Below are 6,868 nucleotides of genomic sequence, written 5' to 3'. Positions count from 1 at the left end.
TATATAAGTATGATTTTTAAGAAAATAAATTAAATATATATTTACGGACAAATTTTTATGAAATAAAGAAATAAATGATATTTTTTTAAGTTCATGCATCATGTAAGAATTTTTATGATAAGTTTAAATGTATGTTAAGAAAAATATATTTGTATGGAAGTTGAAGTGAAGGTGGAAAGTGATGTGGTTGGAGGCCGGGATACCTGGGCCCGGTGACCTTCCTAATGATGTATAAGTATGATGAGCTTATGGATCCAGCTGAGAGGGCTGGTGAAGTGGCAGCACAGAGGTGAAAACCCCACCGCCGCGTACGTTGGTTTATATAGATTGATCAATCGCTCAGTATGATGCCACCGACATGGATACGACCTGTTGAGAACTAAGAAATTATGATAAGACATTTTATGAGATTTATTAAATATGATGTTTATGTTTAGCATGATGATGAAGCATTATAATTATTTATTCATGTTTATATGCATAATATTTTAAGAGCATGCACGTATAATTATTATTCATGTATATTATATGATGTGTGCTTGTGTGTGGTTTCATTTTGTTATATAAGGATAGAACGTGCTGAGCCTCTAGGCTCACTAGATTTAAATGGTGCAGGTGAGCAGAATGTTAATGAAGTTAATGTGTTCCCGACTGGTGGCGAGGGCATATGAGTATCCAGGCGGCTAGAACCCGTGACCATTGCTCTAAGATGATTTTTATGTTGAGACTAGAACATATATTTCCGCATATGTATTATTATTATAGATTTTTAGTATATGCATGGATTTTACATTTAAGTAATTATTTTCTAAGTTTTCATGAATTTTTGTGAAAGAAATATTATTTAGGAATTTTATTATGACATTCTTATAAATTATTATTTAGTAATTAGTTTTAAGTATTTAATTGCATGCGTGTACCTTTATTGTATTTTTTGTGTATTTTTATTTTAAATTAAGTAAAGTTATTTTTAAGTACGATATATATATGTATGGGCATATATATATTTATATTCATTATTTTATAATAAGAGATTTTAAAAAAAAAATTCAGTAGTAGTTTTAGGATGTTTCAAGTTGCTTTCGACTTGCGATGAATTTTGATTTTAAATTTCTTGACTAGTTAATCTGCTCCCCCTCTACTACCCAATTCCAAAGGATTTACAAGTCTAATAAGAGAAAGAATTTTCCACAGAAATTGGGGAATCTTGTGTAATAGAATCAAAGTGATGCCAACCCAAGGGATTCTTTGAATGACACCGACATCTCCTTTAATGGATTGGAGTGTGGGAAGGTCATATTCTAACTAGAAAAACACGTGCTTAGGTACTTGATCTGTCGACACTTGGAGGAGTTTAAACTCACGATTCTTCTCTTACAGTTCGAGTGGGAATTGTCAGTGTTCATTTGAACAGGTTAGTGGAAGATATCATGTTTCCGGACTTGGAGTCATCGAAGTGATAAATTTTAGCATTTTAAATCAACTTTATATTAAGTTAAACAATTTCAATAGTAATTACGATAAATTTCAAATACACATGAATGAATTTCAAATGTACACATGAATGAATTGACATCTACATCAATGCATTTGGGGAATATCCCCTTCATATGTATGAGATATGGCTCCAAAAAATCTGTAAATTAAAATCCACAAATTTACTTTCTATATATAGACCTGTCTAGCTGAGGCATTTTCCATATCAAACATAGCTAAGATTTCAATCGGGGCGGCGTTTTCATGAACATGTTTGTAATTTTGTCAAATTATATTGCATTCGTTGGGCTATACTGCATGTCATGGAATTTAGTATTGGTTTTAATTAATTAGGCCGGCAAATAATGGCATTAGACGCATCTTTTGTATATGATTTAAGTGTGAATGAACTCTCATAAAAATATGTATATTTTTTAAAAAACTATCAAAATATGTATATCGAGACCGAGAGTTATATGGTGCAGGCGACTAATGTATTAGAGGTAGTATTATAGTTATATTATATATCGATTATGACATAATTTATAGTTATTTCTTTATGTTTTGTAAGAAAAGATGGTTCCAGGTTGTTCTTTATTATTATTATTATACATTAAATACTTAAGGGTATCAAAATTCAAAATATAAGCTTCGGAAAATTTCTACTTAATTGAATAATTTTTTAACAAATATACTAAAAATTTGAAGACTGCGATTCATTTGCGTGTTATTTTTTTCATGGAGAAAAGTTCCAAACGTTTGACAAAATAATAATCATTGGCATTATCGTCTCTGATGCAATAAAAATAGCTCTATTGTCGCAACAATCAACCAAAAACAAACTGAGATTTTTCGGCAGAAACTCGGGAACAAACTTTCGAAAGGCGATTTGATCGACAGCGGATGGCTTCGTTTTCGGTGGAAGAATTTGTGGGGAATGGATCGCTCAAGCAAGTGTTACCGAAGCTGTTGGAAGAAGGGTGGGATGATGTGCCAACTTTGAAGGTCATGAATTCTGAAGACATGGATCATATTGGCATGACTCGACAACATAAGGTTGGTTCTCTTATGGATTGAGTCGTCCTCGAATTATTTGAGCTCAAACAATATTTACCAAAAAGAAACTTTATCATTTCTAAGTTCGGCAAACATGTTATTTTCGAGCTTCAAATTAATTAACAACTGACTATTTGATCAAACAAACTTCGGTCGGACTCATGAAGTAGTAGCATCGCTTGAGGTTGAACACGATGCCTGGCAGATTTTCCGTTGGAGGCCTTTAATTTGTAACATCTCTGATCATGATGTTGCAGGTTATACTAACGACTTACGATCTTTAATTATGTCAAGATTTGTGGTGTCGAGGTAGAGCTGAAAAGCGCTTGCTAAAAGCAATCTCAAACACTGCTTTAGGCAATAATACCTTGATTGTCCCAATTTCTTTATCTGAAAAATAAGTGATTTTTATGATGTATAGTAATCTCTCAACTATTTATCTTTTCCAAGGATGCTCTAGAGATCAGATCCTAAACCAATAGTTTTTCAAGTCCCTTGGTGGGGGGAAGCTGCTGAAAGACAAGTTCATATCCGGCTTTCTACTTAATCCACGAGCTATCGCAAACTACAAGCGAGCCAAGGCTATTGGGGTGGAACAGAATTTCAAAGGCGAAGGCGAGATTAAAGGCGGGCTCTTCATAGTTGGCAAAGGGAAGAGTGGGATTGCTTACCAGTTCATTGAAAGAAACTTTGGCGACTGGGCTCCGCTTTCTGAAGTCGTAGAAATCTGTACTCGAATCCAGGTACTTGTCTTTAAGCAATGGCTTGACATGACTTATGTTCGAGGCAAGGATTCAATGTAATGAAATTGTATTGATTTCTTTGCAGAATCAACAGAATAGCCAGCCAGAGGCGATGAACTCTTTCAAACAAGAAGAATAACGTGTCGCCATGGATGAGCGAAGCTATTTTAATTTGCATGAATATTTTGTGTGTTGTGCTAATTTCTTCTCCAAGATGAAAATTTTCCCTGTACCACTATGATTCTGATTCGTCTGTTGTGCTATTTTTAGATCATCCTAGGCCGAAAATTTGAGTATAAAATATAGAATTTATGAAACTTGATGCTTTATTGATATCAACAATCAGTATATATAGATACAAAGTTGTTCGCATGAAAGAATAAGCATATACACAAGATAAATCCCTAACTTATGTTGCAATGTACATGGAAATTACTTGAGAGATAAGTTAATAAGATAATATGAGATCAATACAAATATTGTGAATATCTACAAGAATATTTGCTACTAGACCCCCTCAAGATGGTCGTTCACGAAAAACACCAATCTTGAATGTTAATTCACAAAGCCTAGCAGAGGACAATGGCTTGGTGAGTGCATCCGCAAGCTGATCTTGAGAAGAAACATGGGAGATCCGCAATTGCGATCTCTGAACCAACTCCCGAACAAAGTGATAGTCCAGTGCAATGTGTTTCATACGAGAGTGAAAAGCTGGATTAGTTCAGAGATACGTGGCCCCAATAGTATCACTATACAGCACATGCACAAAAGAGAGAGAGAAAGAGAGAGAGAGAGAGAGATGTCGAGCTCATGAAGTAGAGAGCATATCCACGTGAGTTCAGCCACACCATAGGCAATGACGTGATATTTGGCTTCTGTGGAGGATTGACCAATAGACCGTTGTTTCTTAGAACCCCATGAGATCGGATTGGAGCCCAAGAAAATGACGAAGGCAGTACTGGAACAAAATTCATCAGGATTGCTAGCACAGTCAGCATCAGTGAAGCGTATAATTAGGAGAAAGCAATATCCCTCCAGATATGAAGACTATAATCGAGAGTTCCATTGAGATAGCGAAGTAATTAGCACCCCAATGATGCTCAAAAGGAGAGTGCATAAATTGGGATAGGCGATTGCCAATGAATGTCACATCAAGGCGTGTAAGAAAAAGGTACTGGAGACTGCCGACAACCTGTTTGTAACGAGATGCATTGGTAGAGAGGGCACCATCGTGAAGAGATAAGGTGGTGCTCGTAGCCATCGATGTTTGGACAGGCTTAGCATTAAGCATATTGAAGTGAGTACGGAGATAAACAACATACTTTCGCTGAGAGAGAACGAGACCCTCGGCTTTAGGGATGACCTCAACGCTCAAGAAATATGATAACGAGCCCAAGTCTTTGAGAAAGAACCAGTCTGTCAGTTTGGCGATGACCTCATAAACAAGGGACACAGAACTACCTGTAAAAATCAAATCATCAACATATACCAAGAAATAAAATGTGTCAGACTGACGCGAAGAATAATAGTGAGGCGTCAGAGAGGGAATTGGAGAAGCCAAGACTCACAGAAAAGTGCGCAGCACATGATACTAGGTACGGGGCGCCTGTTTAAGACCATAGATGGCATTCCTGTGTTTGAAAAACATGTGTAGGGAAGTGATGTCACAAAACCCCGGGGTTGATCCATAAATACCTCCTCATCCAAAGAGCCCTGAAGAAAGCATTGTTTACATCAAGTTGTCTCAAAACCAACCCCGATGTACTGCAAGACTCAAGATAAGACTAACAATGGTAGACTTGACCAAAGGGCTAAAAGTGTCACTGTAGTTAATGCTAGGGCACTGGTGGAATATTTTAGCAACAAGATGGGCTTTAAATCGATCCACTGACCCATTAGGATTATGTTTGATGCGAGAAATCCATTTGCAGCCAACAAGATTCTAACTAGGATGAGAGGGAACAAAATCCCAGGTACCATTTCAGAGCAGTGCGTCAAATTCAAGAGACATAGCAGACCACCATCGAGGATCCTTGAGGGCAAGAGCGACACAACTGGGTTCAAGGTCAAATGATCCAGTAGTAGTTACAAGGGAGAACTTGGGGTGGGGTTTTCGAATATTATGCTTGGAGCGGTTGATAATTTGGTGGGTGGCGGGGGGCGTTGGTGGACGAGAATGAGGAATAAGTGGTGGTGGTTCAACGGGAGGGCTAGGCTGTGATGGCGGTGAGCGATCCATGCGAGGAGTGATAGGTGTGTTTTAATTGCTTATTTTAATGTCATTTCACTGTTGTTTGCATACATTTATATGTTTTAATTAAGTTCTTGTTCATATTTCATGCATTACATAACATGCTCTCGGGTTCTTTGTGTAGAAAATGACATTTTGTGGAAAAAAGTTGCTCAAAACCATGCTCGCTCGATCTGCTATTTTGTACCGATCGAGCGAGAGAGAAAGTGAATGCGAGGCAGGGATGTTTCCGCTCGAGCTGCAGGTTTCAACCGATCGAGCGGGAGAAAGGAAAAATGCGGATCAGAGGATGTCTCACTCGAGCGGTGATTTCTACCGATCGATCGAGACGTAATTTTTGGGAAATTTTATCTGAAAAGGAAATTTGTCTTTGGAGGATTCTAGTCTTTATTTAAGAGATTTATCTCGAATTTTAGGTATCTTTTATCATCTTTTGGACGGCTGAATCGTGAAAAAAATGAACTCTTGGCGGCTAGTTTTTTCTTCTTATTTATTAGATTTATTCTTTTCTTTTGAATTTTCTCTAAAGATTTCATGAAATATTTGTGGCTAAGTTCTAGTACTTGGTAGAGGAAGACAAAACCTTTTGAAGTTTATTTTATTCGTGAGATTTTAATTTTTATTGTTTAATTTATATTTGAATATCGAAAGTTTTTTGGGATTTATTTTATGCTTGTATGTGAGATTATTTTCTTCTCCAAGATGAAAATTTTTCCTGTACTACTATGATTCTGACTCGTCTGTTGTGCTATTTTTAGATCATCCTATGCCCAAAAATTGAGTATAAAATATAGATTTTATCGGACTTGATTTTTATTGATATAACAATCAGTATCTATATCTATATATATTATATTTATATATAATAACTAAGTTTTTGCCATTTTTAGCAAATTTCTGCCAAAATAGTATTGCCAAAAACGAAAATAAAAAATTTCATACGTAAATTGCAATATTAACTTAATTAAAAATTGCATAATCTTTACATTTTTTTATATACGTTAATATACATTAAAACTTTCATAATCTTTGAATTTTTTTTTATATAAATATACATACATTTACAATATTTGTTTTCCTAACAAATTTGAAAATCATGAATTATTTTTAAAAAAAATTCAAAGATTCGAAAAATATTTTAATATAAATGTAAACATAAATATAAATATATATTTATATATATATATATATATATATATACATATAAATATCATTCCATAAATTATATATCAATGTTTAATTATGTATGAATATTTACATATATTTATATACAAATATATAATCCATAGTCTTTATGTATATATTTTCGTAATCTTTGTGTGTGTGTCTATATATATATATA

This window comes from Henckelia pumila, chromosome 1 (assembly GCF_033568475.1).
Source record: "Henckelia pumila isolate YLH828 chromosome 1, ASM3356847v2, whole genome shotgun sequence".
In the NCBI taxonomy this organism is placed as follows: domain Eukaryota; kingdom Viridiplantae; phylum Streptophyta; class Magnoliopsida; order Lamiales; family Gesneriaceae; genus Henckelia; species Henckelia pumila.
This window is presented reverse-complemented; position numbering follows the sequence as displayed.